The following is a 22,849-nucleotide window of genomic DNA, read 5'->3' on the forward strand; positions in this document are numbered from 1 at the left end:
TAATTTACTCAGCATATAAATTGCATAAATATGGATAGAGAATACAGCTCTGTCACACCCATTCCTATTGTTAAACCATGTAGTTTTCCCTTGCTTGATTTACACAACAGCCTCTTGGTCTAGGTATAAGTTTCATAGGAGCACAATTAAGTGTTCTGAGATTCCCATTCTTTTCAATGTCAGTCATAATTTGTTGAGATACTCACAGTCAAATGTCTTTACATAGTCAATAAAACACAAATAGACATTCTGGTATTTTTTGCTTTCAGCCAGGATCCGTCTGACATCAGCAGGGTTATCTCTGGTGCCATGGCCTCTTCTAAATCCAGCTTAAACTTCTAGGAGTTCTATATCTATGTACTGTTCTAGTCGTTTTTTTAACCATTTCAGCACTATTGTGCTTGCATGTAATGCTGATTGATGATATTGATTACATATTAATGATTTCCACATTCTGTTGGATCACCTTTATTTGAGAATGGGAACAACGATGGATCTCTACCAGTCAGCTGTCCTCCAAATTTCCTGTCATAGACTGGAAATAGTGGGTATATCCAGATTACATCTGTCATTTGAAACATTTTAATTGGTATACCATCAATTCTTGAGGCTTTATTTTTTTTTTTGCCGGTATCTTTTGTGTAGCTTGAACTTCTTTTTCCATTACCACACTGATTAAGAGAAAAAAAGAAGAGTAATAGTAGTTGTAGTAGAATGAATAAAACACAAAGCACATCATTATATTGCCTACATGAGACACATCTAAGAAAGGAGGGGGTTGAAAAATTATTCCAAGCAAACATAATCTATAAGAAACCAGGAGTGACAAAACTATCTCTGATAAAACAGATTTTAAAGTGAAAACCACAGTAAGAAATTATAAATGATAAAGACACAATAGAACAAGAGGATATATGCCTATTAAACATCTATGCACCAAATGATAGACCTACCAAGTATATAAGACAAATATTAACATACCTGAGTAAAGAAATCGACAAGACTACAGCGGTAGGAGATTTCAGCACACCATTCTCACTGAATGACAGAGAAACTCTGGAAATTCAACAAAGATGCAGAAAAACTAAACTATACTTATAGTTTAAATATAAATATGGTATAAATAGAGATCTAGATGAAACATATATAGATACAGATGATAGATGAGATAGAGATAGAGATGATAGAGATTAGAAACTGGAGTGTTATCCAATTCCTAAACAATATGCCTCTGGAAACTATGAACTTAGAGAAATGATGATAGTTATTGAACAGGGTTCAGGTCTTTTGTTCACAGGATTTCTATGAGTCATGCTCAATTTGATGATTATCAACAACTCTTTCTCTCTCTGTATAATTAGCCAGTTCAACTGTATAGATATTTTCAGGGTACTTCACTCAACAAAAATTCAATTTGCTTTCTTCTCAAGTGTACATGGTACATTTGTCAAAATTGACCATATATTAGGACACAAGGCAAGTCTTAACAAATAAAGAAAAACAAAATAAAATGTCTTCTCAGACCACTATGCCCAAAAATGAAAATTAGTAACAAGATGCTAAATAAAAAAAAATAAAATAAATAAAAGTTAACTGTGTGGACAGTGTTTGGGGAAGCTCCCCAATTAATACAAGATTGGTAGCAGGAGTGGCATCCACCTCTGAAATAGCTTGCCTCTGGAAACCCTATGAAGTTGGAGGAAAAAAATGAAAGTTATACAAGTGTTCAGGTCTTTCATTCATAGGGTCACTATGAGTCATCTACGACTCAACAGCACTTAACAACAACACAGCGTGACACAGTGTTTGGCATTACAGAAACTCAAAGTTACTTTAATATAGCAAATAGATGGTTCTACATTTTTTTTAAAAAAATGTAATTAAAAAAATTAAAAAAATAAAAAAGGTAATTCATTATATTAACTAAGCAAAGAACAAACCCCACATGATCCTATCAACTGATTTAGAAAAGGTCTTTGACAAAACTCAACACCCACTCCTGATTAAAACTCAACAAAATAGAGAAAAATTTCTTCAAAATAGTGAAAAGTATGTATTTAAAGCCAACAGTCAACTTCAGTCTCAATGAGGAGAGATTAAAAGTATTCTCCTTGTGAACTTGGACTATGCAAGGATGCTCACTGCCATTCCTCCTATTCAATACTATACAGAAATACTTGTTTAGGGCAACAAGAAAAGAGAAGAAACTAAGGCATCCAAATTGACAAAATGTGGTAAAATTACTGCCATATGCAGATGATATAATAGTGTACACAGAAAAGCCCAAACAATTAAATAGACAAAGAACCTTGTTAGGCCCGGTAGAACAACTTAGTAGAGCAGTAGGATACAAGATCAACATATACAAATCAGTGGCACATTTCTACAGCAACAAAGGAAGCATGGAAAAGAAAACTAGGAAAGCAGTATCATTTACAACAGCAAATCACAAGATAAAACACTGAGGAATAAACCCAATTATATATCTAAAAAAAACCTTTTTTTTAAAAATTTTCTCTTTTTTTACAAACCCTTGTAAAAAAAAAACTTTTTTAAGGAAAAGTACAAAATACACTACTATATGAAACATTAAGAGACCTAACTAAATGGAAAAATATTCCCTGTTCATGGAAAGGAAAACTCCAGTTTGTGAAAGTGGCAATCCTACTAAAAGCAATCTACATGTCCAATGCAATTCCAATACAGATATTAAACTCATTCGTCATGGAAATAGAAAAGGCAATCTGCAGTGTATTTAGAAAGGAAAGAGACTCAGAATGTGCAAAGCTCTTCTGAAAAATAAAGATGAAATTAGAAGCATAATATTCTCTGAATTTAAAACATGCTAAACAGACATAGCAACAAAAACAGCCTGGTATTAGTACAATGACAAGACACATAAAGCAATGGAATAGAGAACCCAGAAATCAATCCATCTACCTCCAGTCAATTGGTATAAGAAAACAAAACCTATTCAGTGTGGAAATGACAACCTCTTCCACAAAATGATCCTGGCAAAACTGGACTTCTACCTGCAGAAAACCGAAACAGGATCCACATCTCACACCATGCACAAAAACTAATTCAAGGTAGATGGGTCAGAGATCCAGGGAGTAAAACCCCAAACCATAAAGATCATAACAGACAAAATGAGAACAAACTTAGTAGCCCTAGCCTACCACATAAATAGGCTTAGTAAATACAACCAAAAATGCAGAAATGAGAGAGGATAAAATAGATGAAATTTGATTATAAAAATAAACTCCATATAGATAGATAGATAGATAGAGTTACAGATACAGATGTAGAGATATAAAACTTCTTCTGAAAAGACAAAAGAAAGCCCAAAGACTTTGAAAAAAAATTTTTACAATTACATTTCAGACCAAGGTCTCATAACAAAAGTTTACAGAATATTACAGGGCCTCCAGAAGAAAAAGAATGCCAACACAATAACAAAATGGCCAAAGAGATGAAAAGACTCTTTTCAAAAGAACATACCAATAAATACATAAAGAAATGTTCAAAATTAAGGCAATCACAAATGCAAATAAAAACAACGATGAGATACCACCTCACCTTAGTAGCAGTAGCGAAGTTTAACAGAACAGCAAGCAATAAATGCTGGAGAGGATATGGAGATTGGAATATTTATTAACTGCTAGTGGGAGTGTAAAATGGTACAACTACTATGGAAGGCATTTTGACATTTCATATGAAAGTTCAATTTAGCAATCTTATATGATCCACCTATTCTACAGCTAGTAATATGCCCTATGGGTATCAGAGCTTAGATACAAACAGACATATTCACACTTATGCAAAGTTATTCACAATAACAAGAAAACAGAAACAACAGGAATGATCATAGAAACAAATGGATAGAAAAATTGATATACTTACACAGTGGAATACTATGTAGCACTAAAGAACAACAAAGTACTCACAAAGAATGACTCAACATTAAAGAGTCTAGAAAGCATTATGTTGAATGATATAACTTAGTCACAAAAGGACAAATACTGCATAAGACCACTACTGTGGAGAGTAACTGAGAGATGGGGGAAGGGGAAGAACAGAAATGTAATTGATAGACAAAGAGCACTGTAGGAACTAAAGCAAGAGATTACCAATCTGAGGAGAATTAAGGTAAAGACAATATAGCAACTCCGATTAGCAAATAGGGCTAATATACATAAAGCTGTTTAAAAGGGAAAGGGAAGAAGTGAGAAGCGGGGTGGAAGAAGGAAGAAGAAGTCACTAAATAGCAGAGATTAGTGAGGGGATGAGGGGTGAAGTTATAGGTAAAGCGCACAATGGGGGCTTGAGGAAAAGAAAAGATCAATTTTGTTGCTGCTGTTGTTATGTGCTGTCAAGTAATGTGAAATTGAGTTGCCTGCGACTCACAGCAAACCTACATACAGATCAATGGTATTTAAAGAAAAAAAATGTACAGAAATGGTTGTATAAAACAAAATGTACAAGAATGAAATATAATATACAAAAATTGTATAAAAATGATGACATAAAAAATTATTTGTTAGTAGAAAAAACCCTCTGTGAGGAGGGGGGAAGAGAAGAATATGAGAACCCTTTGTATTTTACTACTCAATTCTTCTGTAAGCATTATAGAAAAAAAGTCTATTAAGAGAAAGGATCTCTATAATATTCAATATATCTTTATATCAAATTTCTTTTTTTATTAAATTTTATTAGTTTTAATGAACATTTACAGAGATTTTGGGTTTTCATTCATTCATTGTTGCACTGTTTTCTCCACCCTCATCCCCAGTTTCGTTCTTCTTTCCCCCCAATGTCTGTTTTAATTGTCTAATTGCCACAGTGCTTGTCAAAGCCAGTTCTGATTAATCTCCTTTGTCAGTGTGTCCCTTGCCATTCCCTATCACTCCTCCCTAAGAGAGACTTCACCCTGAGTCATAAGGAAAAGGGGATGGCGTATTCTTTTAGTTACTTCCTACTGAAAAGGGGTGCTGTGGGTTTCAGGGTGAAGGTCTTCTCTCACTACTCTAAAGGGCACCTTTGGCAGTAGGAAACACATAGACTATTATGGAGATTGATTTTGGAATTTAGATGCACTGTTATCAATTGTGCTTAGCCATACATGTTCATATCCTTGAAGATGTATCATGGAAGTGTTGCAGCCTAGAAGATACAAATTTAACTAACAAGTTAAAAGTGCATGAGTCAAAAATTGAAAAGCAATAATATTCTGAGTAGAGGTTCTAATAGTGGCACAAATCAAGTTACAGGGGTAAGGTGGTTCCATTGCCATCCTTACTCTAACTTAATTTTTTAAAATTTAAATTTGTTATTAATTTCAGTGAAAATTTACAAAGGCTTTACATTTCCATTCATTCATTGTTGTAGATTTGTCCCCTCCCAAGGCTCCCCCCCCGCCAGACATTACCCTCTTAGAAAAGTAAAAGATTCTTTCATTATTTTACAAACCCTCCCCCAGGTCCACTCCACCATGTAGCCATCGCTCTAGACTCCTGTCATGACCGAAATACCTAATCACGTATCTCCTTTAAACAGTTTTCTCCCCTCTCTGTTTCAGAGCAGCATACATTATTGAACCCATCTTACTCAGTCTCTCCCCAACCCCAAGGACAGTCCCGTTCTACAACAGTGGCACCATGCAATATTTGTCCCTTTGTGACTGGGACATTTCACTCAGCATAATGTTCTCCAGAGTCAACCATTTTGAGTAATATTGCATGAGTTCCTTGTTTTTTAATGCAGCATAGTATTCCATTGTGCGAATATACCACAGCTTCTCTAGCCGTTCGTTTGTTGATGGGCACTTAGGTTGTTTCCAACTCCTTGCTATTGTGAACAAAGCTGCAATAAACATGGGTGTGCATATATCTGCTTGGGTGTCAGTTATGGTCTCTTCTGGGTATATTCCCAGTAGTAGTATTGCGGGGTCAAATGGTATCTCTATTTGCAAATTTTGAGAAAGCACCATACCGCTTTCCACAGGGGTTGCACCATTTTACACTCCCACCAACAGTGAATAAGGGTTCCAGTTTCTCCACAACCTCGCCAGCAAATTTCAAGCAACTTATGTGCCCAGCAAGAGGAGTCATAAAAATACTTCAGCTTCTATTTGGAAACTCTTATGAACTTTGATAAATATGGATAGTTCTAGAAAGGCTTCAGGCCTTTTGTTCATAGGGTCGTTATGAGTCATGCTCGACTCGAAGGCACTCAACAACAACAACAGTTTATATAATGTCAAGCAATTTATCATAAAATAGAATTATCTACTGTTTTAAAAATATTGTTTAGAGCAAGAGATATTAACAAGGATACATTCAGATTTCCTTATTTTTATGGATTTTAAGACTGGTGTCCTAATGGCAAAAAGTTGCACCATCCTGAAGGCATGTAGTTCAAGATCACCAGCCAATCCATGGGGGGAAGGATGGGAAATCCTCTCCTATGCAATTAGCTGCCTCTGAAAACCCTCTAGAGAGTTAGCTGTGGGTCGGTTCCTACTCTACATAGACAACACGACCTGGTGAAACTCATGTACGGTGATAGAAATCAAGTCTAAAGGAACTTACGCTAGAGGATAGGTAGTTCTTGTTTGAAAATGTACAGGAAGTTCATATCTGTGCTTATACACCCAATTCATACCCTCATCACATTATTGAGTGTGGAGAGAGGGTGAAAAATGTTAAAAATCCATCAAGTCTTTCAGTTAAGATTAGTATCTCAATTTCACATGAATAAAAAATAAAATGAAAATAAGAAGGTTAGAAGGAAGGGTAAGCACTGAAGTCATGGAGACAAGCCCTGTTGAGTGTTCAAGTCCGTGCAGACCACCTCTCTGATGCCCCGTCCAGGCTGGCAGTTGGTGGTGGGTTCTGGTGGAATGCCAGGTGTTCTGTGAGGTATGTTGTGGCTGGAGTTCCATGGTGACCAGGCGTTGCCCTGAGCACCTGCAGCATCATGGACGTGCTGCGTCTCTCTGTGGATCTAGGCTTTGGGCTGGCCATTTGGTGGCTTCTTTGGGTGACAATGGCACTGCTTTCTGATAACATGAGCCCACATTTCATGTCCCATGATCTCCAGCAGAGGATGGGGCTCTATCTTCTTGTCTTGGGCTTTTTAGTGGGCCTCTTATTCCTGGTTGTACTGATGCAGTTCTTTAGGAGTCAAATTTATTTGAAACAGGAAAGGCAGCTGACAAACACCTTGGTTGCTTTGATTGAGGAGAAATGTCAGCTTCTTGACAAGCTCCATCATGCTCACATGGAGGCCGCAGAGATTGGGTTCATTTCGGAGAGTAACAAATTGAAGAGAGGGGTTTTGAAATTCAGAAGCCTGGAGGCGCTCCATCAAGAAAGGGCAGGAAAGAAAGCGGTGTTGAGAGAACTCCATCCTGGCCTAAAGGAGAAGCCCAGCAAAGAAACCCAGCAGGAAGAGGAGATAGCAGAGGTGACGTCGACCCTGGAGTCCCTGGAGGAGGTGCAGAGAGTCATCAGAGCCCTGGGAGGGTTGGCTCAGCCAGAGCGGGGCTCTGAACCACCCTCTGAAGGCACTTCCCTAAGGGTGGACTTGGGTCCTAAGGCCGCAGCTCCCTCCGTTCCACTTGGGCGTCTGAGCTGCAAGACTGTGTCAGCCCACAGCCTGACCACCGCCGAGGGCTAAATGACACCAGTGGACACGGGGGAGCCCCAGGAACTGAAACCATGACCCCCTTCACTCCCTATACCCAAGGCTCCTCTGTTGTCTGATGATGCAGGAATAGACCCTTTGCCTTTTGGAAAGAAAGTCATTGCTCTCGTGACATATCAGCAGCTATACCTAACCAACATAAAAATGGCCCACCCATGTTCCACAATAGTACTCATTACCTATTAAATAATTGTTGATCCATGCAATGAAATTCTCCTGGGTTTCTTTTATTCTCTGTGTATTTTCTTATGGGAAAGATGAGCATTCTCTTTCACTTTGGATTTACAGACTTGGAAACCCACTGAGGACTGCTGTTAGTCAGAACGGACTCTATGGTGAGTTTGAGTACTGTATTTTGTAAGATGTCATTTAGAAACATGCAGTTTAGCAACAAAACTTTTAAAAATAAACTGCAATCCTCATCTGTCAAAGTGTGTTCCCAAATAATAAACAAGGTAAAAGTAACATTTTACCTAAATATTAGTGAAAAAAGAAAAAAAGACATACATAAAATACAAGACTAGATATCTGTTGAGATAAAATTTTACACGATACAGAGAAGCCATTATCATTTGACATAATGGGGAAGGGTCTTGTATCTATTGGCTCTTTTGGGTAAAACGCTTGTCTGTCAGATATTATCCCAAAGCTGAGCATTCAAATTAAGACAGGTTATGGAGAATGATTGACCATCCACTTTAAAATAACAGGCCTTTGGAAAAGTCTATGCACAACAGAACAGAGCACGCATAGATTAAATTTGCAGATACGGCACCCTCCTAGTAAGAAACACAAAGGAAGAGGAATACTTTGTAAGCAGATTCTAGTGATTGAAATGTGTCATGTGAGAAACATGAATGTAGGAAAATTGGATATTGCTAAAGAAGAAACGGAATGCATAAAGATTGATATATACTGTTGTAGTTGTTAAATGCCATCGAGTTGTAGGTGACTCACAGTGACCCTATGAACGAAAGACCTGAACGGTTGTATAACCTTCTTCATTTCTCCAAGTTCATAGGGTTTCCAGAGGCAAGTTAATTTGGAAGTGGATGCCACTCCTGCTTCCAAGTTTAACTGGGAAGCTTCACCAAATACTGTCCGCAATGGGTGACCAATATCGCATTTGGCACGTCAGTGTCACAGTGTTCAGCATCACAGCAACCATGCATTCATTACCTCTGTACCGCAAATCAGCAGACCTGTGCTATACCACCTAGAAGAATGTTTGACTAAAAACAATTAAAAGCAGGCATGAGGGCCGCAGATTAAAAATAACCCACCTTTGGCTTGGTAGCATCACTTTCTGTCCATAAGGCCAACAGAGCTCTATGTTGTTGTTGTTAAATGTCTTCGAGTCATAGGCGACTCATAGTGACCCTATGAATGAAAGACCTGAACACCTGTATAACCTTCTTCGTTTCTTCGGTATATACTAGGCATTGGAAAAATGAGATGGATCGGTATAGGACATTATGAATCATACAATCACATGGTCTACTACATCTGAAAAAGTAAGGGGAAAGTGGGGTAGCATTCATAGTAAAAAAGATAATTTCTAGATCCACATTGAAATACAGTGTTGTGTGTGATAGGATAGTATCCATACACACACAAGGAAGACTTCTTAATACTACTGTCATTCAAATATATGCATCCACAACAGATCCTGAAACATGGTAGCAGGAAGGAGATAGGTATGACTGTTGGAGACTTCAAACTGGAAAGTACTGGAGCCATTGATATCTCACTCAGACAATTCTTCTACACACTTGGGCTAATAGTTCTTGTGAGGGTATGACGGCAAAGGCCTTCTTCAGTACTATCAACCCAAATACACGTGGCTTGGACTTCTCGCCCTGAGGCTGAGCTCTACACATGGATATGATGCTTTTATTCCAGTGGGAAGTTGCTGGAGTGGCCACAGTGGACAGTGTTCCAAACAGGGAGCAAGCTGGAGGGAAATCAGGCTGTGAGAGTGAGGTGAGGAGAAGTGCCCAGGTACACAGGTTAGAAGAACAACTCAGTCAACATTCTCACTCTAAAAGCAATATTGTATTTAACTTATTGTAACTTAATACTGTATTTAACTTATACCATAAAATATGCATCTTGGATTCCAAAATAAGCCATAACTTTAAATGGGCCGTTTTCATTTATGACTCTTTAATCTATGAATAGGAAACATTTTGAATGTGCAGACTCAATCCTGTTGTGCATTTTCTACACAAATCCTAGCCAAACTTACTAGTGTGGGATATTTAGTCTGAATTACAGGTCAAGTCTGGAACTGCTCTGATGTACAGAGTTTTCCCAACACTCACTGAAACAATAGTCAAGAAATCAAATAACATATTAGTTTGGGCAAGGACTTGTTATTACAATGTTTAGGTTGCTGTCAAGGACTTCTGGGAAGTGTTGAAGTAAGCATGTCAATTTCAAGGGTCTGGTAAACCTGACTCAACCCATGATATATTCAAAGACACCATAAGCATGTGAAAGCTGGATAAGGAAATCCAAAGGATTTCTCCATCTTTCCAATGATCTGTCTTATGATCAAACCTTACTTATTTAGCAAAGCCCTGTTATTGTTCTTGATTGTTATGTGTATCAAACATTTTCACAAAGCAACATCACAGGTTTGACATGCCTGGAAAAGCAGAGGGTCAGTGAAAATGAGAGACCCTCAACAAGACAGATTGACACAGTGACTGTAACAAGGAGCTCACATACGTCACAGATTATGAGGATGGCCCCAGATAGGGTAGAATTAAGATCCATTACTAAAAAGCTTGTAGTTGACTTGCTAGTACATAAAAAGAGCAAGAAATATGCACATCTAATGATTCGTAATTATAAAAATTCAAGTCTTGGCAGTAAAATTGTCTATTTTTCCCCCCCTTCAGCAAGTGATATATTGGATCTCTTCTACCAGTTGTTGTTGTTTGCTGTTATGTGCCATTGAGTCATTTGTGACTCATAGTAACCCTGTGTACAACAGTCCTAAACCCTGCCCTACCCTGTGCCAATTTCACTCTCTCCGACACACCTACCCCCATTACCCCAGACACTGAATCAATCAGCTTCATTGAGAGTCTTCCTCTCCTGTGTTATCTCTCCACCCTCCCAAGCATGACGTCCCCTCTAAGGACTGGTCCCTCCTTGTAACATGTCCAAAGCATGTTAGACGGAGCCTCAGAATCCTTGCCTCTAAGCCTGACTTTACCCTCTCTAGGATGAACCTGTTCTAAAAAGAAATAATATTTTTAGTTTTTATTCCTTTTGTAAAGATTAAATGAGACAACATATACAACAAATGGAAGCATATATAATATGCAAACTACCTTAAAACATTTAAATTCATTTCCATTAGATTGGAACCAATTGAGAGTTGACTCCCCATTGAGTTTCTGAGACTGCTGTCTTTCTCCCTAGGACATGCTGGTGGATTCAAACCAGCAGAGTGACAGCCTTTGAGTCATCAGTCAACCTCTCTGTGGACTAGGCCATCAGATCTCTCCTGTGATAAGTTATCTAGCAATAGGACTGCTGCTACCAAAGGTGTTGATCTCCAACTATTGTGATGTTGTTGCCTATGGGTCCACTGGTTAGGACTTTTGTTTTCTTGAAAGAAATGCATAGGAATAGCAAAAAAAATATTCTGGGAATCTGAGAGAGAGAGAGAGAGAGAGAGAGAGAGAGAGAGAGAAATTAATAGAGACTGAGAACCGGTTAAAGGGATTCTTTAAATCTATCTATATTGACTTAGGCTCACTCCCACAAGACACATGTATGGACATTATGGGAATGAACATAGCAAATGTTTTGCAAATTAATTTACAGTCTAGGCCACCAGTCGTTTCCTAGACTGAATCCTGGGTGATAAGCATGAAAGGCTGGTTGGAATAGCAATGCAGAGGCTTTGAAAATGAAACTGACATGCAGGGCAGCCAAAATCAACAGGTCAAGGTTTGTGGTCTGAACTTAACCAAATTAATTGCCTATTAAAGCAAAAGAATTTTATATTCTTTAGAATATCTTAATAGGAGCAAGAGACTCATAAAATTCCACACAGTAAGCACACTATTGTATCAGTAACTTGACTCAGAAGACATAATTAAATCTCTTAGGACTTTGATGCCATAAAACTTAAATTCAATAACAAAAAATTACTGGTGTGTTGAAGATCCCATGGACTGCCAAAAGGAACAAATAGATATTTCTTGAAGAAGGTGCAGCCAGAATGTTCCTTGGAGGCAAACATCACAAAACTTCTCTCGCATTCTTTGGGTTTGTTGGTCGGAGAGGTTATGCCTTGGAGGAGGGAGCATCATGCTTGAGAAGGTGAAGGGGCAGTGACAGACAAGAAGACCCTCGACCAAATGGGTTGACAGGGTAACTACAAGCATGGGATTGAGTGCGTCAGAAATTGTAAGGATAGCACAGGATAGTGCAATGTTCAGATCGGCTTTCATAGCATCTCCACAAGTCATACATGGCTTAACGTCACCTAACAACAACAACAACAGTAAAATAAAAATTGCTTACATATTGTTCAGATTCATAATTTTCTGAGACCAATATCTTACCTTTCAAGATTTTACTCTTCTTAAAGGTTAGCTGGTTAAATTAAATCCATAGGAAATTTGACTTTGAGTCTATCTCACCTAAATTTCAAAACCATCTCAAGAACGGGTTCGAGGTCTTGAACACTAATGAGCAATACCAGATGAGTTGTTGCAGGATATCAACAATATCATCCAGGAAGAATGCAAAAGTCATTACAAAGACAAAGGAGGAAGAAAAGAGCAAGATGGATGTCAGAAGACACTCTAAACATTGCAATGGAATGTCAAGAAGCCAAAGCAAAGGGAAGAAATCAAGAAGTTAAGGAGCTGAACAGAAGATTTCCAAAGACAGCACAGGAAGATGAAGCAGAGTATTATAAGGAAATGTGAAAAGAGCCGGAGTCAGAAAATCAAAGGGCCCAAACTTACTCAGCATTTTTTTAACTCAGCATTTCCTAAGCTGAAGGAACTAAAGAACAAATTCAGAGATGCTGTGGGAAGAATATTAAATGATTCAGGAACCATTAAAAGAAGATGGAAGGAGAATACAGAGTCACTGTTCCAAAAGAAATTGGCTAAAATGGAATAATTCTATGAAACATCATATAAGTAAGAGTCTGGGGTGATGAAGGCAGAAGTTCAAGCTGTTCTGAAGGAATTGGGAGGAAAAACCCAAATAAAGCAAAAAACTCCACCTTCCCACTCCCTCCCTCCAAACAAACCCAACAGGGCCTCAGGAATTGAACGCTTACCACTTGACATAGTTCAACAAATAGACAGTGCCCTGGATGCACTCACCAAGTTGTGTCAAGAAATCTGGAGGACAGTCACCTGGCCAACTGACTGGAAGAGATCTGTATTTGTTCCTATTCCAAAGAAGATCTGACAAGAGTGTGGAAATTACTGAGAAATATCATTAATATCACATGAAAACAAGATTTTGCTGAAAATGATTCAAAAATGACTGGAACAGCACATCAACAGAGAACTGCCAGATGTGCAGCCTAGGTTTAAAAAGGTTGTTGTATATTATAACTATCGTTAGATGGATCGTGGCGGAAAGCAGGTAGTACCAGAGGAATGTCGTCTGTGTTTCATTGACTATGCAGAGGCATTTTACTGTGTGGATCACAACAAACTGTGGCTGACTCTGAGAAGAATGAGAATCCCAGAACCCTTGATTGTGCTTACGTGAAACCTATGCTTGGACCCGGAGGCAGTCATCAGAACAGAGCGAGGGAACACTGCATGATTCAAAATCAAGAAGGGTGTACACCATGAATGTAGCCTATCTCTAATTTTTTTCAATCTGTTTGCAGAACAAATCATCCAGGAGGCTGGGCTCTGTGAGGAATGTGGCATCAGGATTGGTGGAAGACTCATCAACAACCTCTGCTTTGCTAAAGACACAATCCTGCTTCTGAAACTGAGGAGCACGTGAAGCGCTTGCTACAGAAGGTCAAGGACTGCAGCCTTCAATATGGACTGAAGCTCACAATCAAGAGAGCAAAGATTTTCACCACCGGGCCCATTGACAGCATAATGATAGATGGTAAAGAGATTGAGATTGTTGACAGCTTCAGTTTGCTTGGCTCCACAATCAACACTCTTGGTAACAGCAGACAGGAAATCTAAAAATGAATTGCATTGGGAAAGTCGGCTGTCAGGGACCTCTCTAAAATACTGCAAATTAATGATGTCAATCTGGATTATTTAGGCCATGGTCTTCACAATTACTTGCTGTGCATCATAAAGCCGGACAATGACTAAGGATGAAAGAAGGAGAATTGATGCCTTCAAGTTGTGGTGCTGGAGAAGAGTATTGACTATACCATGGACTGCCAGGAGAACAAACAGGTTCATCCTGGAGAGGGTAACAGGCTACTCCTTAGAGGCAAGGATTCTGAAGCTCCGTCTGACGTAATTTGGGCACGTTGCAAGGAAGGACCAGTCATTGGAGAAGGATAATATGCTTGGGAGGAAGACTACTGATGAGATGGATTGACTCAGTGACTGGTGTAATGGAGGCGGGTGTATCAGAGACAATAAGGTTGGCTCAGCATAGAGCAGAGTTCAGAGCTGTGGTGCAGAGGGTCACTATGAGTTGCAAGCAACTGGAAGGCACATAACCATAGCAACAAATTTTAGCTAAGGGAGCTCTGTTGGTCTAGTGGTAAGCAGCTGTGTTGCCAACCCCAAAACACAGGGTTCCAATCCCCCAGTTGTTCTGTGGGAGAAAGCTTCGCAGTCTCCTCTTGTGCAATTTACTTTCTCTGAAAATTCATTGCAAGATCAACTATGAGTTGGTTCCAACTTAAATGTATATAAGAACATCCAAAAAAGGTGGCAGCATTTGTAAGCTTCTATTTTTGGTTGCTTGAGAAAATTCATACTTAGAAAACAGATCTGGGTTTGCCAATGTTGAGAATATAATGATTTCTTTTTTCAATTCTTAGTGGAATATTCTATAAATTGAGAACCAAAGTCTCTGAATTGATGAAGTGTACTCATAACCTGTGCCCTTGAGAAGAACATTCCCCAATTTACACTTTATGCAGTTAAACACAATTTGATTTGTTGTTGTTGCTGTTGTTATGTGCCATCGAGTTGCTCACAACTCATAGCGACCCTATGTACAAGAGCCCTAAACTCCACTCTATCCTGTGCCAACCTCACCATCTCCGACACACTCACTCCCACCATCCCAATCACAGAATCAATCCATCTCATTGAGGGTCTTCCTCTCCTGTGCCGCCCCTCTGCTCTTACTACTTCAAATTATACTCCTTCCTGATGTATTTTACTACCATCCTAACATCACAAAAGAGACATGCACCGGCATTTCATGGATGCTGAGTTTCTTCTTTACCCTTTAGCCAAACAGGAATGTGATGCTCAGAATGCAAACTAACCCTTTCTTCTGGAGGGTACAGCATCCTGGCCTCATTCCTCTTCTACTCTACAACATGGTTTTTCTCCTTGACTGGTTGACAAGTCTGTCCCATGCCCTCCTTTATTTTTTGTCTCCTTTATTTTTCTCTTTTCTCCCTAAATATGGTGTTGGTGTTGTGTGTTGCTGAGTTACAACAAATAGCATTTAATAACCTTGAGTGGCTCAATTTCTATCATCTTTATAAGCAATGGAAACATAGTTTTCCTATTAGAACTTAAACAGCCTACAACGTTTATTCATTCAACAAATGTTGTAGGGCTGGGGATCTGATGGTCTAGTGACAAGAATCTGCACTGCAATTGTAAAGGCCCTAGGTTCCAACCCTCCAGAGGCTCTGGGTGGAGGAACAACCTCCTCTCACGTGACTGACTTCTTCAATGGTCCACAACAGTCTGTCCACAGGGAGTTCTGTGGGCCTAGACTTGCCCCAAGTCTCCAACTGCTTTGCAGAAGAGTACCTGCTATTGTCTATTATGTTTTGCATTCTATGTACTTTTCAAATGCTTCAACTGCAGGCTGCTGTTTATGTATCTCTGTGCCCTTGAACTGTCTCAACAGCAAAATGTTATTCCTGTATCTCTTTGCCCTTGAAGTGTTTTTTACAGTAGACTGGGGTAGCGAGCCCTGCCCCTAGAGTAAAAACATATGAAAAGCCTCAGAGCAAGAGCCAAGACAGGAATCCTGCCTCTTTGCTGAGAATCTTCCACTGAGCAGCTAATAAAGGACTTCACCTGTAAAGCTGCGGTGTAGGTCTCTTAATCCACTGGGCACAACAGTAAAGACCTGCAATTCTAAAGGTATGCAGTTCGAATCCACCAGCTGTTGCAAAGCTATTCTACTCCCCTACAATTAACTACCTCTAAAAACAAACTAGCAGGTCCACATTGCTCCATCTATGGGTTGTCATGGAACTTTTAATATTTGGGTCTTTGTGGTTTTTCATAGCTATTTGTAGTATTGGTCTCCTCATGGCAAAGAATGATTGGGCACCCCCCCACCACCACCCAATACTGCTTATAAAAGATTCTTTTAAAAAGTACTTTCTCTTCATTAGATAAAACTGTTGCAAAGAAATTCCATTTATAGAAATGCAGCATTACAAAGTGTCAATAAAATCAAAAGCTTCTATAAGATTTTTACCCAAATAGTACAGAGGAAAAGAATTTGTTAAACATTTTGTTGATTATCTGAATATTTAGTAATATTCAAGTAATGAATCAGATGTTGTCTAAACTAAGTGAAGTGGATAGCTGTAGTATTTTCTAGAAAAGTAGCCTCTCAGATTAGTCATAAACAGAAAAAACTCTTCAAAAAGAAAAATTAGTGTTTGTTTTACCAAAAGTACTTGAATATTAATTTAGTTAATCAAACAATATGGAAAAACTGAATGCGATATTGCACAACAAAAAGTAAAAACTGCATGTCATCTGTGCAACATGTGCCCACATTTTAAAAAAATTCCTATTTCTGTTTATTAATATAGCAAAATTATTTGGGAATAGAAAGAGAATATCAGTATATTTTAGCCAAAAGGGCGTGGGATGGTCACGAGGATGTCTTTATATGCACTTATAAAGCACTTACTTTTTTTTTATTTCAATCAGGACATAAACATTGGGGACAGAAAAGTTAAACAAAGGATATTGAAAATAAACAGATTAAAACTTGATAAACAATATCAGCTTTAAATTTCTGCTTTTAAGTAGTGGTAGCCAAGTTTTAAAGTAGAAGCCAGCTGGGATGTAATAGGGATGGGGAGGAGAGGAATCAGGTCGTAAAATAGGTTTTTAAAAAGAACTGCATTTCTCCTCGAGAATAGGCAATGCTTTCATAGAGAGTTTTGTGACTCTATTACAGAGAAATGCCCTCCAATAGGATAAGTGCTAGGTTCATCAGAAAGTAGATGGATTGCACACTAATAATGGGATACAAAATTTTGTTTTAATAATTACTGTAATGAAGTGTTTATTAACATTTAATAAGCATAGCAATGCTGCTGACCAAAAATCCAGCTAGTCAAGTCCACTAGTCATGTGCATTCTATATGAGAAAGATGGTCAGTCTTGACCCATTACGGTTTATAGCTAAGAAAACCCAGTGGGACGTCTGTATGCATGAGAATCTACTTCATAACGTTAAGGTGTTTTGTTTGTTTGGCTTGTTTTTTGCATTTTTACTATGAGGAATGGAGAAATTGAGGTGTTATCATTAATTAGGTGGGTGTACTGGATTTATATAGACTTAGAATAGACTTAGACATTGAATATTCCTAGAAATTGAGTTTAACCTTAATCTTAGAATTTTAACATGCTAAGCTTCAAAATTTGGAAAGCATGAAGTGTTCAGAATTAACCTGTTAACTTCATGTTATTAAAAACTTTGGCTTCAGCCTTCCAGCTTTTTCTTTCTCCTCTGTCTTTGAAATGATCTTTTGCTCTCTTCACGGATGAAATCATATCACAGCTCGCCTGTTTAAACCAATCAGGACCTGTTAGTTGAGCCTTTATATTTAAAAGTTGGTTGGGTCCTGCTTAAGAGTCTTCACTTTGGAGCCTTCCATATAAAGCAGTTGGATTCTGGAAGGTAGGTTATTCTGATTTAATTGAAAGATGGGTGTTAAATTACTTGGTCGGTTTTGATTAACAATCAAGTGTATGTGAGTGTACACATGAACTAAAGAGATTCATAGTTACTCTCATTGCCAATAAAGGTGACCCAACAGAATAGAAATACTACAAAAACATCATTAATATGATATGCAAGCAAAATATTGCTAAAGATCATCCCAAAACAACTAGAGCCATATGTTGACAGGGAACTTCCGGAAGTTCAAGTGGAGTTTAGAAGATGACATGACATCAGAGATATCAATACAGGTGTCAGATAGACCTTGACTGAAAGCAGAGAATGCTAGATGAATGTATATTTGTGTTAATTGACTACATAGATACATTTGACTGGATAGATGCTAACAAAGTATGTATAACATTAAGAAGAATGAGAATCCCAGAAAACTTAATTATGCTTTGAGAAATATATATCTAAATTAAGATGCTATTGTCCAAATCGAGCAAGGAAACACTGAATGGTTTAAATTAAGAAAGAATATGTGTCAGGATTATATCCTTTCTCTATATACTTATTCAATCTGTATTCTGAGCTAATGCTTTGTGAAGCTGGACTCTATGAAGGGAAATGTGGCACCAAGATCAGAGGAAGACTCATTAAAAACCTGCATTATGCAGATGACACAAACTTGCTTACTGAAAATAAGAAAGACTTGAAAGGTTTGTTTCAAAAGATCAAAATAAAAAATCAATGTCCTTGATATGGATTATACCTCAACATGAAGTAAACAGGACCAACAGTCAACATCATGATAGATGCAGAAAGGATTGAAGCTGTTCATAATTTTACCTTGCTTGGATCTACGATAAACACTCTTTGTGCCCTCAGTCAGGAAATCAGAAGAAATATTGCATTGAGCAAGTTTGCTATCAGGAACCTTTTCAAAATCCAAATGTGCAATTTTTTCAAACTGCTGTACCACTCCATTTTCTCTAATATCAAGTTTTCCTCCTCCACTCAGCACTCCCACTCTCATCTGTCTTTGGGTTCTGTAATTTACTGTAAAGTCTCACAGAAATTCGAAGAAAAATGACTTATGAGGATGTTGAGGCAGCAAGTCCCAAATCGTGGATCAGACTGGTACATGGTTGTACGGGCTGGATCATATGTGATTTCTATGTTCAGCTTTTTAAAGAAATGCCAAACTGTCTTTCAGAATGATTGTACCATTACATAATACCTCCAGCAGTCCATGAGAGGACCAATCTCCCCACAGCTTCATCAGCATTTATTGTGTACTACTTTTTAAACTTTGCTACTGCTACTGACATGAGGTGGTATCTCATTATTGTTTCGATTTGCATCTCTAATTGCCAATGATTTCGAGCATTTCTTCACTTGTCAGTTGCCATCCCAATGTCTCCCTTTGTGAAAACTCTTTTTATGTCTTTTGCCCATATTGTTACTGGGGTGGTTATCTGCCTATTAGACCCAGCAGATCAACTTATCTGAGTGGGAGGCTACAAGATCAACATACAACATTGATGAAAATGAAAAATAGCAAGAGTATGGAAACAACCAAAATGCCCACCAACAAATGAATGGATTACAAAATTTTGGTAGGTTTCCACAATGGAAGATTATGCATCATCAAGGAATAACAATTTTGTAAAATACTACACATAATGAGAGAGTCTAGACAAAAATACATTGAGTGAACTAACTCAGCCTCATAAGGACAAACATGACATAAAGCCATTATTGTAAGAATAGAAAGATAACTAGTTGTTATTGTTGTTGTTGATTGCCTTCGAGTCGAGCTCGACTCATAGTAACCCTATGAACAAAGGGCCTGAAGCTCCTCCACAACTATTGACATTTATCAAAGTTCATAGAGTTTCCGGAGGCAAGTTATTTAGGAAGTGGATGCCACTTCTGTTTCCAAACCTGTCATAGTATGTTACGGTTTTTATGTGCCATTAAGTCCCCTGTGATGTAAATCCGCTCTAAATCCGCTGTCCTGAGACAGTCTCACTAACTCCAACATACCAACCCCCGTAGCCCCTGTTACCGTATCAATCCATCTCATCTGGGGTCTCCCTCTCCCGTATTACTAGATAATTAGTAAGATGTGTATATATGTCTAAGAGGGGAAGGGAAGTGGGAGAAGGAAGAGAAGTAAAAAATCAGGCACTTGGCACAGGATAAGTAGTTATGTGCTCTTTACCCCTAGTCTTTTGTTTTCAATAGAATTTATACTTTATACTGGTTTACTTACATGGTTCATGCACATTGCTTTTCACATTAGATATTTCCCATTTCTTTTACCCATCTTTCCTTCCATTAATCAAATTGTGTGACGCTATGATTACTCTGCCCCTTCCCTCGTCCCTGCCCGCATCCTCACCCTTCTGTTCCCACCCTCACCCACATGGATTCTCATAGACGTTTTACTAGTTATCTTGTCCTTAAGACACTGAGTTAGCTCACTCAGCATAATGCTCTCCAGACCCTCCCAAGTTAGGTCGTGATTTACAAAACCATTGCTCCTGCCTGCTGCGAAGTACTCCATCGTGTGAATGTACCACAATTACTCAATTCTTTCGACTGTGGTTGAACATCTGAGCTGTTTCCAGGCTCTTGCGATGGTGAATAATGCTGCTATGAATATTGGTATAAAAAGCTCCATTTGTGCCTCGGTTCTCATAGTCTCAGGTTATATTCCCAGCAGTGGAATAATTGAGTCAAATGGAAATTCCTTATCCTTAGTCTCATATGGGGGGAAGGGAGCCCATTTCTCTGTCCTGGTTTGAATTTCCTCAAAATTTGAAAAATGTTGCAATATTCTCTCTGTCTTATTGCTATTGATGCAGAACCAACTCACAGCCTACTCTCCATTGGGTTTCTGAAGCTGTAAATCACACAGAAGGAGACTGCCCATTTTCTCGGGGAGCTGGTGGTAGATTTGCAGTGCGGAAGAGATGCAGCTTTTGAATTAGTAGTACAACCCCCAAACTGAACAATGTTTACAGTGAATGAATGGAAATCCAAAATATCTGTAAATTTTCATTAAAATTAATAATAACAATAATAAAAGATAAAAACCACCAAAGTTGATAAATAAGAATTGTTATGTGCCATCGAGTCACTTGCGACTCATAGCGACCCTATGTACAAGAATCCTAAATGCTGTTCTATCCTTTGCCAACCTAGCCATCTCAAACACACTCATTCCCATCACTCCACTCACAGAATTGATCCATCTTATCGAAGGTCTTCCTCTCTTGCACCACACCTACACTCTCCCAAACATGATGTACCTCCTTGCAACATGCCCAAAGTAGGTCAGACAAAGCTTCAGAATTCTTGACTCCAAGGGTAGTCTGGCTTCACCTTCTTAAGTACAAACCTGTTTATTCTCCTAGCAGTCCATGGTATATTCAACACTCTTCTCCAGCACCACAGCTCAAAGACATCAATTCTCTTTCTATCATCCCTATTCACTGTCCAACTCTGATGCATAACACATAATTGCATAGACTATAGACTGGATCAGGTGCACCTTAGTCTCCAGCCTGACGTCATTGCTCTTCAGCACTCTTGAGAGGTTCCTCACAGCTGAATTTCCCAATGTAGTTCATCTCTTGATTTCCTGGCTGCTGCTACCAAGTGTGTTGACTGTTGATATATATGAGTAAAAACTATTTTCGGTAGTACTTCAACAAAGTGAAAGTGGAATCAAAGAGGATATCAATGTATGAGAAAAAGGAACAAATAAGTATAACCCACAGAAGATATAACTAAAGAGACTCACTGAAGTTAACTTGATTCCAACTCGTAGCAACTCTGTAGGGCAGAGTAGAGCAGACCCATAAGGTTTCCAACGCTATAGTTTTAACAGAAGGAGGAGACACATCTTCCTTCCAGAAAGTTGCTGATGGATTCAAATCACTACCCTTTGGATTAACAGGCAAGTGCTTTAGCTGATGCACCTCCAGGGCTATGTAGGGAAAAACCTATAAAAACAACCCATTGCCATTGAGCAAGTTATGACACATAAAACCCCGACCTGGTGTCTAAGGCTAGACATTTGCTCATTGTGCTATTGAAAGCTTCTAATCATCTGGGAAACCTTTAGGTTTGGGACCTCTCTGGAATAATGAGAAGCAACGATGTCAGTCTAGAGACTAGATTATTAACAGTTTTTGCTTGCTTGGCTGCACAATCAACAATCTTGGCACCAGCAGCCAGAAAATCAAAAGACTAACTGCTCTGGGAAAATCTACTGTGAGGGACCTCTCCAGAGTACTGAGAAGCATCGATGTCAGTGTAGACACTAAGATACACCTGATCCATGGTATGCATAATTACTCGCTATGCATCAAAGAGCTGGCAATGACTAAGGATGACAGAAGATTTGATGCCTTTGAGCTGTGATGCTGGAAAAGAGTCTTGAACATACCAAGAAAACAAATAGTTTTTTCTTGGACAGAGTGAAACCATGTTTCTGCTTGGAGGCTAGTATTTTGAAGCTCCATCTCATATACTTTGGGCATGTGGCCAAGAAGGACTGGTCGTTGGAGAAGGACATCATGCTTGGAAGAGGTGCTGGAGAGGAAGACTCCAGATAGATGAATCGATATATTAACTGGGCCAATGGGGTACAGGTATGTTGGAATCAGTGAGATTGGCTTAGGATAGGGCAAGCTTCAGAGCTGTTGTACATAGGGTCGCTATGAGTCATAGGTGACTCAATGGCACATAACAACAGCAACAACATACTTCACCAGACTTCTCTAAGATAAAGATAGGGCATCAAAAAAAGTTTCATTGTTGTTGTTATGTGCCATCGAGTCACCTGCAACTCATATCGACCCTGTGTAAACCATCTCTGAACCCTCCTCTATCTTGAGCCAATAATAACATCTACAACACACTTACCTCCATTATCTCAGTCATTGAGTCAATCCATCTCATCAAGGGCCTTCTTCTCTTGTGCTGTTCCTTATGACCTTCCCAAGCATGACATCTCTCTCCAAGGAATATGTCCCCA

Source organism: Elephantulus edwardii, unplaced genomic scaffold, assembly GCF_000299155.1.
Source record: "Elephantulus edwardii isolate Elephantulus edwardi_28Jun2011 unplaced genomic scaffold, EleEdw1.0 scaffold00368, whole genome shotgun sequence".
In the NCBI taxonomy this organism is placed as follows: domain Eukaryota; kingdom Metazoa; phylum Chordata; class Mammalia; order Macroscelidea; family Macroscelididae; genus Elephantulus; species Elephantulus edwardii.